The sequence below is a fragment of the Anomaloglossus baeobatrachus genome, chromosome 9, assembly GCF_048569485.1.
Source record: "Anomaloglossus baeobatrachus isolate aAnoBae1 chromosome 9, aAnoBae1.hap1, whole genome shotgun sequence".
NCBI lineage: Eukaryota > Metazoa > Chordata > Amphibia > Anura > Aromobatidae > Anomaloglossus > Anomaloglossus baeobatrachus.
In genome coordinates this window covers 146,970,270-146,981,482 of record NC_134361.1, presented here as the reverse complement: position 1 = coordinate 146,981,482, position 11,213 = coordinate 146,970,270, and the positions used below count along the sequence as shown (strand labels likewise).

At 53.5% G+C, this 11,213-nt stretch overlaps 1 pseudogene; it reads left to right on the top strand.

Moving 5' to 3' along the window:
• Nucleotides 1-4,762: 4,762 nt before the first annotated feature.
• LOC142251848 (amyloid beta precursor protein binding family B member 2-like) lies at nucleotides 4,763-9,504 on the top strand (annotated as a pseudogene).
• Nucleotides 9,505-11,213: the final 1,709 nt, after the last annotated feature.

The following is an 11,213-nucleotide window of genomic DNA, read 5'->3' as shown; positions in this document are numbered from 1 at the left end:
CGTACCACCCTCTTTCTCCTTGGTGCATGGTGAACTGTACGGAGTCTCCCATTTTTAAGTTTCTGCCAGGGTGTCCTCTGGGCAAGTGGGCTCTCACATCCCTCCTATTAACGAAAATGCCCTCTTTCATACCCGGTGCCACAATAAAGCCGTATCCGCTTTTCAAGTTAAAGTCTTCCACAACTCCTCTACAAAGGGGTCCTCTGACCTGTGCTTGGGCTCTTCTCAGGAACCTTTTTTCTTGTAGGTCTCTGGCCGTGACTTCTCTCTGCTCTGGAGACTGTGGTGCAGGGGACAGCGTTGTTCTGTTGCGACGCCTGGTCTTGCGGGCTGGGTTCTGCTGGGCTGTTACCTCAATGCCTGCAGGGCCCCAGGTGAGGTTTCTGGGCTGGTCTTCATCAGCAGACGGTGTCAAGTCCTCCTCATCCCAACGGGAATAGGGTAACATCTCCGGCTCTGAGTATTGCTCCACTGCCGGTGGCTCCGGAGTCAGCTCCTCAGCTTCCTGGCCTCCTCTCCCCCTTAGTTCTTCTTGGCACTCCTTTGGTGGCAGTGCTGGGGATGGGCTTTCTTCAGCAGGCCCAGGCGGGGGACTCTTTGGCGTGGTTGCTGCAGGGGTTGCCGGAACCCTCTTGGGGGTGTGCGGAGGGAGCAGATACCGATCCACCATCTCTTGTGGGAACTGGGCCTCTAGGTCAGCCTTCAGCTTCCAGTATTCGGGGTCCTCTCCTATCAGGGACTTCCTAGCAGGGACCTCTTTGGACTGGGGAGCGGTGTCTGCTCTGGCCTTGCAGGCCGGGGTAAATGGTGATGCAATCTCTTTGCGGGCCGCGCCCTGTATGGCGGCGGCCTGGTCTTGGCGGGCCGCGCCCGGCATGGCGGCGGCCTGGTCTTGGCGGGCCGCGCCCGGCATGGCGGCGGCCTGGTCTTGGCGGGCCGCGCCCTGTTTGGCGGCGGCCTGGTCTTGGCGGGCCGCGCCCTGTATGGCGGCGGCCTGGATCGGCGTCGCAGCTGTGATGGGATCTGTGCAGGCTGGGCTGGGCGTCGCTGCAGGGACCGGGTCTTGGTGGGCCGAGCAGGGCATCGCTGCGGCGGCCGGGGCTTGGCGGGCCGCGCCTGGCGTGGCTGCGGCCTGGTTCAGCACCTCACTTGCGGCGCGGACGAGCGTTGCTGCGGCGGTGGGGTCTTGGCGGGCCGGGCCTAGCAGGGCGGCGGCCTGGGTCAGCGTTACGCCTGCGGCGCGGATGAGGGTCGCGGTGGCAGCCGGTTCTTTGCGGGCCGGGCAGGGCATCGCTGCGGCGGCCTGGGCTTGGCGGGCCGCACCTGGCGTGGCTGCGGCCTGGCTCAGCGTCGCCGCGCCGGGCGCCTCTTCAGGGACCGCGGGCGTGGCAGCAGGGGTCAGGGCATCCGGGCCGGCAGGGGTAATACTGGACTCACCCATCGGTGGCAGCATCGGGGTCTGAGTCGTCGCCGTCCGGTCTGGCACTCGTCGTGCGGTTCCCCTCTCATAGGCCTGAACCGCGGCAGCCATCTCCAGAAGTTCCATACGTTCTTCTCGGATCTGCTCCACGACCCGGGTCTCCAGTCGGTCGCAGAACTGGGCCAGCTCCCGATACCACCAGGCAGCGGAGCCCGGTTCTGGATTTCTGCGGTCAGACGCCATTTCTTCTGCGCCCTCTTCTGCACGACTCTCCAGCTGTGGACTCGCCGTTGCCTCTAATAGCAAGCTGTTCAGTTTCCGCTCTGCCTCTTTCAGCAGCTCCTCTCCCAGCAGCAGGCTTCTGGCTCCCTTTCTGTCCCGACGTCTCTGGACGCTTCCGCTCTCTTCACAAGCGAGGTCAGAACTCTGCAGGGGATCTCTGGGTAGCCACACCTCTTCGTGGGCGGTAACTTCTTCCAGCGCGGGCTGCTGTTGTTTTTCAGCGCGCTTTTCATGGTGGCAATATGGCGGCGCTTCCAATTTTTCAAGCGGACCGCCCAGGCACATGGTCACCTGTCTGGACAGGTCTAGTCCTTATCCTGTTCGTGACGCCAGATGTGAAGCCCCACAGGTGTTGTGTCGGTGCATTACCTTCAGGGACTCCACTCAGCTGGATCTGGTCACAGGTAGGAGATCTTCTTCTTGTCGTGACGCCACTCTCAGTATTGCGGCCAGTAGGGACCGCCACTGCAGGTTGAGGGTCGCCTGGGGCTGATGGTATGTGCAGTTAGTTGGAATAGCCTCCTGAGAGTGAGGCAAGCCCCAGGGCCCGATGTAGGTGCGTAGTACCACAAGGCGCAGAATAACTCCACACAGGCAGAATGTCTTTCAGGGTTTTTACTCACTTTAGGTGGCAGGGTGAGTAACCCGGGCGTAGCTGGGATGAACCAGGCGGGAACCAGGTGTCCTTCAGGCTGACTTGTGAGGGTGACTACTAACTCGCCTTCCTTAGCCCTTTTTGGTTTGGGGTGACCCCGACTTTTAGTCCCTATGGGGGTCACCCAGGGAAGTTGCTGAAGCCTCACTCCCCTTCGTTTGCCGTGTGCTTGTTGCCTGGGCCAGATCACTCCAGCTTCTTGCCTCCTGTGAGCTATGGGCCCTAACTGTGGCTACGTGGCTGCGGCTTTTGTGGTGTTGTGGTGTGGGCTTTGAGAGCCCCACACCGGCAGGTTTAGCAAAAGAAAGCTGGATCTATCTCCGCTTCGGGATCTGCCGCCCGTTTGGGCCTGGTACTCTCTAGCAGTCTCCTTACTTCCCACTCCGTGCTCTCTCTTTAGCTGAAGATGGATTTCGGGTAGCCCTCCTAGTTGACCGTTCTCCCCCGTCAGTAGCCACTGCGCGGGCGCTGTTAGACAGCAACAGCCCCACAGGTCTGCTCCTCACTGAGCCCTATGGAGTTCTGCTCTAACTGACTCACTGCCCCTCCTCTCCTGTTCTTGCCTACGCCACCTAGCAACCAGATTCTCTTACCACACCCCTTGAGAGGAGATGGAGGCTTTTGGCCCCCTCCACTATTCCAGTGAAGGTCAAGGCTTTTCCCCCTCCTGGGATCCCCAGGGGTCCTCTCATGGGTACATGTGTGAGAGCTGATTACTATGCGCCTGTGTACCACACCCCTGTCAGCCTTCTGGATTACCTGTATTGTACTGTCCCCAGCATGGGTGCAGTACTCAGTGGTGCCTGACCAGGTCAGGGGCGCCACATAAACACACACACACAGGTACATATACTATGTAAACACACACACACAGGTACATATACTATGTAAACACACACATAGGTACATATACTATGTAAACACACACACACACAGGTAAATATACTATGTAGACACACACACAGGTACATATACTATGTAAACACACACATATATATTATACACCACCACAGAGCATAAATTTTAAATGAAGGCCCCAACAGAGACTCTTTTAGATAGGTGCCCCACAGAGCTAAGCTTGGCAGAGTTCCCCTACAGAGCAAAAAGTTTAACAAATGGCCCCTATATAGCCTGTATTCCCAGTTCACCCACACAGCCAAGATTGGCAAAATTCCCATACAAAGCAACAAGTTTAACCAAAGTCCCATACAGAGCCTGTATTCCCAGTTCACCCAAACAGTAAAGATGGCGTCCGTCCACAGCAATTTTTAAAAAAGGCCCCTAGAGACTCTTTTTACATACAGAGCCAAATTGTCAGCTCCAGTAACATACACTACAGCTGCTAAAGTTAAATAGCTCATAGTTTGATTTAGTTTGATTTATCGAGCTAGCAGTCTGCGCGAGACTTGGAAGATTTCCTCCACAGTGCCACAATTTTAACCTATTGAACCCCTGGCGATTTTCTGTTTGCTTCCGAGAGCCATAACTTTTATTATTTTTCCGTCAATCTTGCCATATGAGGGCTTGTTTTTTGCGGGACAAAGTGTACTTTAAAAATGAAAACCATTTACTGATCAGATTAATTGATTTTATATTTTGATAGATTGGGCATTTCTGAACGTGGCAATACCAAATATCTGTATATTTTATCATTCTTTAACCATTTAATTTTGGGCGAATGGGGGGTGATTTGAACTTTTAGGTTTTTTATTTTTTTAAAAAATTTCAAAACTTTTTTTTTTTATCTTATTTTACTAGTCCCCCTAGGGGACTATAAGGATCAGCAGTCTGATCACTTTTTCATTTCTGTTGATCAGAGCTTCACAGTTTTGATCAGAAATGCTACGTTCCTGTTAGAGGCGCCGCTCTGTCGGCTGTAACAGGAATCACGTCATGGTAGCGACAGGAGTCATCACATGACCCTTCACTACCATGGAAACCATCGGCTTCCTGTGATCATGTGACACCCCACGGAGCTCAAGATGGGAGCTTCAGTCCATACCTTGTATACCCGTCGCCGTGGCAGTGGTTTGTAGAAGTCGTGGCCTGACCCGATTCCGTGGCCCCGTGTTGCACAGTAAAGGAAGGCTAGCAAAGATTGTTCCTGGAGAGGTAGTCACCGGTTATGGTGGTGACTGGGGTCCCGGCCCCCTCCGCTGCGGACCCTTCCTCCAACCTTCCCTCCTTCAAGATTGGAATGGATGATGTCGACTACGCCAACTGTGGTGTACAGCCAGGGATAAGGACGCCGCTGCAGGGTACTTTGCCAGGGGAGATGTTGGGGTGTAGCCGGGATGACATCGCCCCCCACAGGCAGAGCAGCCCCCGGGAGGGAGAACGGAGAACCAGAAATGCGTCATCAGTGGCCGGAAGTGCGGCGGAGAATATCAGTGCAGCGACCGTACAGATAATGGGACCGGGAGAACCGGAAGTGCTGAGGTCGTGCGCTGGCGGAGAATGATCGGCTTCCTACGGATATCCCAGTTCCCCAGTTATGATGTCAAGCCCACTGACTGAGAAGAGCTCGGTGTCCGCCCTCACCCTCAGCCTCCTCACCTCCCACAATGACCTCCTGTCTTCCAAGAGCAGCCCCTATTGGACAAACAATCAGCAGATTTGGTTTCCAGTACCATCTCTATGCTGATGACCCCCAACTGTACACCTCTTCTCCTGACATAACCCTTGCACTATTACAAAATACTACCGATTGTCTGTCCGCTGTCTCCAACATCATGTCCTCCCTTTATCTAAAACTGAACCTGTCAAAAACTGAACTTCTTCTGTTTCCTCCCTCGCCTAACCTTCCGGAACCCAATATTACCATTTCTGTGTGTGGCTCTACCATTATGCCCCAGCAGCATGCCCGCTGTCTTGGGGTTATATTCGACTATAATCTTTCCTTCACTCCCCACATTCGTTCACTCGCTCGTTCTTGTCACTTCCATCACAAAAACATCTCAAGAATTCGACAATTTCTTACCGTTGACTCTGCAAAAACTCTTAAGGTAGCTTTACACGCTACGATATTGCTAGCAATTTCTAGCGCTATCGAGCGTGTAAGTACCCGCCCTCGTCGCACATGTGATATCGTGTGATCGCTGCCACTGCGAACATTATCGCTACGGCAGCGTCACACGCACTTACCTGGTCGGCAGCGTCGCTGTGACTGCCGAACAATCCCTCCCTCAAGGGGGAGGGACATTCGGCGTCACCGCGACGTCACTAAGTGGCCAGCCAATCAAAGCGGAGGGGCGGAGATGAGCGGGATGTAACATCCCGCCCACCTTCTTCTTTCCGCATTACGGCCGGTGGCAGGTAAGGAGACGTTCCTCGCTCCTGCGGTGTCACACATAGCGATGTGTGCTGCCGCATGAGCGATGAACAACATGGATAAACAACCCTTACCGATTTTTGAGTTTGGGACGACCTCTCCATGGTGAACGATTTTCACCATTTTTGAGGTCGCTTAAGGTCGCTGGTAAGTGTCACACACTACGATATCGTTAATGACGCCGGATGTGCGTCACTAACAAAGTGACCCCGACGATAAAACATTAACGATATCGTAGCGTGTAAAGCCACCTTTATTGTCGCTCTCATTCATTTTCGCTTGGATTATTGTAACTCTTTACTAATTGGTCTCCCTGTTACTAAACTCTCCCCTCTCCAATCCATTCTGAATTCCGCAGCCAGGATCATTTACCTCTGCAACCGCTTCACTGATGCCTCTGCTCTTTGCCAGTCATTGCACTGGTTGCCTATCCGTTACACAATCCAACATAAACTTATCACTCTCACTTACAAAGCTCTCCACGGTTCCGCACCACCCTACATCTCCTCCCTCATCTGTCTATCACCCCACCCGTGCCCTCTGCTCTGCTAATGACTTAAGACTGACATCCTCAACAATTCGAACCTCCCACTCCCGTCTTCAAGATTTCTCACGAGCTGCGCCTATGCTCTGGAACACACTACCAAGAGAAATCCGATTAATTCTCAACATCCACACCTTTAAGCGGGACCTAAAAACGCATTTCTTTAGACTAGCCTATCAACTCACTGCCCTGATCTAATCTAGTCCCTTTCTGCCCTTCAAATAAATTTACTACCAGTTATCGTCCCCTGTACCTGTATAAATTCTCACCGACGGGTTCATGCAGCTGCTTTTGAATACCCTATTAAATCGATGGCTGGACCATATATGACAAGCTTTTCTCCCCCCCATTCACCTTTTGTGTCTCCCCTATTTCCTCATAGACTGTAAGCTTACGAGCAGGGCCCTCACTCCTCCTGGTATCTTAATTTTGTTATTTTCTATTGTCTCATATTGTCTGTACATGTCCCCTCTTAATTGTAAAGCGCTGCGGAATATGTTGGCGCTATAGAAATAAAACTTATTATTTTTATTCCAAGAGCAGGCAGATCTATGCTCACACTGACCTGCAAAGTGTAATGGGCTTAGTCAGTGTAGAGCTGGGCTGTGGGGCCCCCTCGGAGCGCACCAACCCAAAATATTTAAAAGAAGGGCAGAACCAACTGCGTAAAGGGTGCTTTACACGCTGCAACATCGCTAGCGATTGCTAGCAATGTCGCGAGCGTTAGCTCGTTGGTGCGATATGTGGTGATCGCTGCCGTAGCAAACATTATCGCTACGGCAGCGTCACACGCACATACCTGTTCTGCGACGTCGCTGTGCCTGCCGAACAATCCCTCCTTCAAGGGGGAGGGGCGTTCGGCGTCACAGCGACGTCACAAAACGGCCGTCCAATAGCAGAGGAGGGGCGGAGATGAGCGGCCGGAACATGCCGCCCACCTCCTTCCTTCCTCATTGCCGGTGGACTGAGGTAAGGAGATGATCGGCGCTCCTGCGGTGTCACACATAGCGATGTGTGCTGCCGCAGGAACGAGGAACAACCTCGCTACGTATGAGACAACGATTTTTGGTAAATGAACGACCTCTCATATACCAACAATTTTTGTCTCTTTTGCGATCGTTTAAGGTCGCTCCTGCCTCTCACACGCTGCAATGTCGCTAACGGCGCAGGATGTGCGTCACAAACACCGTGATCCCGACGATATATCGTTAGCGATGTCGCAGCGTGTAAATGGCCCTTAAGGCAGCAGAGCATGAGAAGGAAGATCAGAATTGCAACCCAGATCCAGAGCACATCAACAAAGACTGGACAAACTGCATCCAAGAGAAAGACGAGAAGCGCGCTCACCTGGAGGATCTGCACGTCTCCGTGCTCAACTACGTTAACCGCAGCAGTATGAACCAGTCCGCTACGCTGCTTATCCAGGACAGGGAGGATGATCGAACCCATACCCAAAGCAAGGTCACTGACCCCGTCACTACTGAGACCTCAGAGCTCAGCTCTGAGGTTGTGCCGGACAGTGGGAAGGGCAGAGAGAACGGGTGCAGTGCCAGCCAACTCGTATAGTACTACTAGTATAAGGAATACTGGTGGAAGTGATGAGGACTCCAGCTGGGCAACTCTCTCCCAAGCAATTCCATCCTATGGCTCGCCTGATGACTCAGATTGCTTCTGGCCATGTAATTCTCTGGATACGGACTCAGATCTGCCGTCAGGATGGATGCAGGTGCAGGACACCTGAGGAACCTACTACTGGCATGTACCCACTGGTACCACACAATGGGAGCCACTGTCAGACCTGGGTAATGGGGAGCCAAAGATGTACTCCCCCACCTAGCAGACCCCCATAGAGGAGGAGGAGGAGATTTCCCAGGATGAGATGTCGGATTTCAATAATGACCGAGCTGAAGACCTCACCCTCCACATCAACGCTCTGAATCTTTGCTGTGTTCAGTCATCAGACGACAAGAAGAGGCCCCTGCTGATCGGTGACTCGGGGCCGCAGAGGTTCCCTGTTTGCTCTCTGAGTTGGGTTTGAGATGACAGAAGACATGGCCCCGGGAAGGAGCAGTGCAGCTGTGAATTGCTGCATCCAACAACTGTCTCTTCACAACCAGAGCCTGACACAGGGGAAGGAGATGCTGTTGGTGCTGGATGATGACTCTCTGAAACGCTACGACTCCTCCGGGTGGACCTTGCTGCACTCCAAGCCCATCAAGAGCATCCATGTGTGGGGCGCTACAATTGGCGCTGCGAGCAGGGTTGAACTGAATCTGGTTATACCGGGTGACGTGTGCCTTAAAACTGTACTTCATGAACTGTGTTTTACTACTTGTGAAACCGCCGCCATTTTTGGTAGAAAAAGTAAATGCGCCACAGCAGTGAGAAAGGCGCAAAAAGAAAGCCCTGCCCCCTGGGAGTGTCCAGAATGTAAAACGAAACTGGAAGCAGGGAGCCCGGAGGCCCTGCCACAGAATGCCTCCAGGACTGCAACAAGCAGCACTATGTCTGCCCCAGGTGATTGTGCCAGTGAACCTGGTCACCCAGGGACCTGGAACGCGGAGAGGCTAGATGCAGAGGTCCAGCGGCTGTGCTGGACTCTGTATGCGCAGCAACTCCAGTGCATCGGGGAATGGCGAGCAGAGATGATGGTAGTGGTGGCGACCATACGGGCACATGAGAAGCAAGCGCCGCTTGTCCAGGCTGCACCAACCCGGCTGCAGGAGTCTAACCTCGACCAAGCCATATCACCGCCTGACCCCATGAGACCAGAATCGGGCTCATCACCTTCTCCAGAGGAGAAGGACCAAGTGGCACAGATTCCCCCGGCCAGATCAGACCTGGCCGCATCACCTTCTTTGGAGGAGAAGGATCAAGCTGCACCATCGTCTGACCCAGTGACGACAGCCCAGGCTGCAGCGTCATCAGGAGTCGCAGAGGAGGCCGCCGCCATCGCTGACGACTACTCCCAGGTACTGTGCCCAGTCGCTGTTGTGGGTCCGGCAGGCCTGATTCCAAAGTCAGAATGGGTACCGCGGGCGGGGGGCGAATTCCTCTGTGTTGTGCTAACAAGATACATGGTATCTGACATCTGGGTGCAGAAGCAAGAGGGACCTGTGTACGGGTCTGCTGTGGTCCCATTTTCAGTCTGGCATGAGATTGGTTCTCAGATGCAGCCCTATGTGGTGGCAGAGAAGCCAGCCCCCGCCCCACCTGCCGCCAGGAGGCAATGCAGGTGCACAGGACCAGTGTACCCAGACTGTGAGTGCTGATCCCAGGAGGCCAAGTGAACCAGATGGCCCCTTTCCAATACCCTGGTAACTATCACCTGCAAAGTTACCAGGTGTTTATTGTTGACTGTTCCAGTTGAGTGTAAAATGTAAATGTTGATTTGACCTTATTTTTGAGTGTTGATAAAAATGGGCAATAGGAGATAAAAGTTTGCAACGTTGCATTCACCAATTTTCATATTTAAAAAAAATGGACCCAGGCTGCAGGACTGGCAGCAGCCAAAAACTTTACCTGTAAATAGTTGCACCAGTTGTGCATCACCAGAGTACAACCAGTGGACCCTGTTTAACACCGCCACCAAGGAGAGGTCGGGTGCAGGAAAGATCTGCAGCTCAGGTGGCCGAGACCTGGTCACTAAAGAAACCGGTGAACTGCCTCCTAGACAGTTTTGGGACCAGGACCTTTGGGTGGTGGGTGAGGGGAGAGGGGTACTCCCCTGCGCGAGAAGATTGTTGATGTTTATGTTATGATGCAAAAATAAAAGTGTATCATTTTGCAGCCAGAGGACATGCTGGAATTAACCAAGGGTGAATGTAGCGCCCCTGAAGTCATCAGGGAGCTACAAGGTACTGCATCCCCACCAGGATACAGGGCCTACCCCCTAGGGACCCCGAAGACCAGTGACGGTAATAACACAAATATTCCTGATAATCCCTGTTTTTACTCAATATCTCCAATAGAATGGTACCAGGCTAGGGTTGGACCAAAGGATGGCAACCTAGAGGTGGAGCCAATCCAGTCCACTACACAACCAGGTGAGAGGGGAAGACAGTGTACAGTAAGCAGTAAGTCGGTGAAAGTGAGAGCGAGAGGAAGCACTAACAGGCTTATGACAGTGACCTGACGGCCCAGGCAGTTGGTTGCCGGTGGAGTACGGTGGTGTACTCCCGGAACCACACACCAACGGAGTACAGAATCTTAGGTCAGGCAAATGCTCCAGGCAGACCTGATAAATTCTGCACAGTGAGGGGACCATCAAGGACCTCACTGACCTTGAAGTTCAGGACTCGGTAGCAACGGGAGAACCGGGGAACAGGACCAGAGACTCCAAGCCCACAGGATTCATGCTACTGTAGCACCCCTGAAGCCATCAGGGTGCTACAAGGTTCTGCATCCCCACCAGGATGCAGGGCCTACCACCCTAGGGCCCCGGGAGACCAGTGCCGGTAACACAAAAACTCAAGGTAATCCCAGTTTTTCCCAACAATCCCCCCCATACAATGGTGCAAAGCTAGGGTCGGACCAATGGATGGCCACCTAGAGGTGGAGCCAGTCCAGTTCACTAGTTTACCAGGTGGGAGGGGCAGACTGTGGATAGTCAGAGTAGAGAGTACAGTAGCAGGAGAGGAGTGAAGGTGGATGTGAGGAGACGTTCTGACGCGGGGTTAACAGTAACCTGGTACCCAGGAGAGTAGTTGCAGATGGAGTACGGTGGCGTACTCCCGGAACTACGCACCGACGGCGTACAGGACCCTAGGACAGGAAAGAGCTCCAAGCCTACCTGTTAACACCTGCACAGCGAGGGGACCATCAAGGACCTTGCTGACCCTAAGAATCCTAAGACTTAGTAGCAAAGGGAGAACTGGGGACATGACCAGAGACTCCAACCCCACAGGGTTCACGCTACCGTCAGGTGGACAGAAGTTGACAAACCACTGGACGGGGACCCCCAGTTGCTCTACGCTATGGG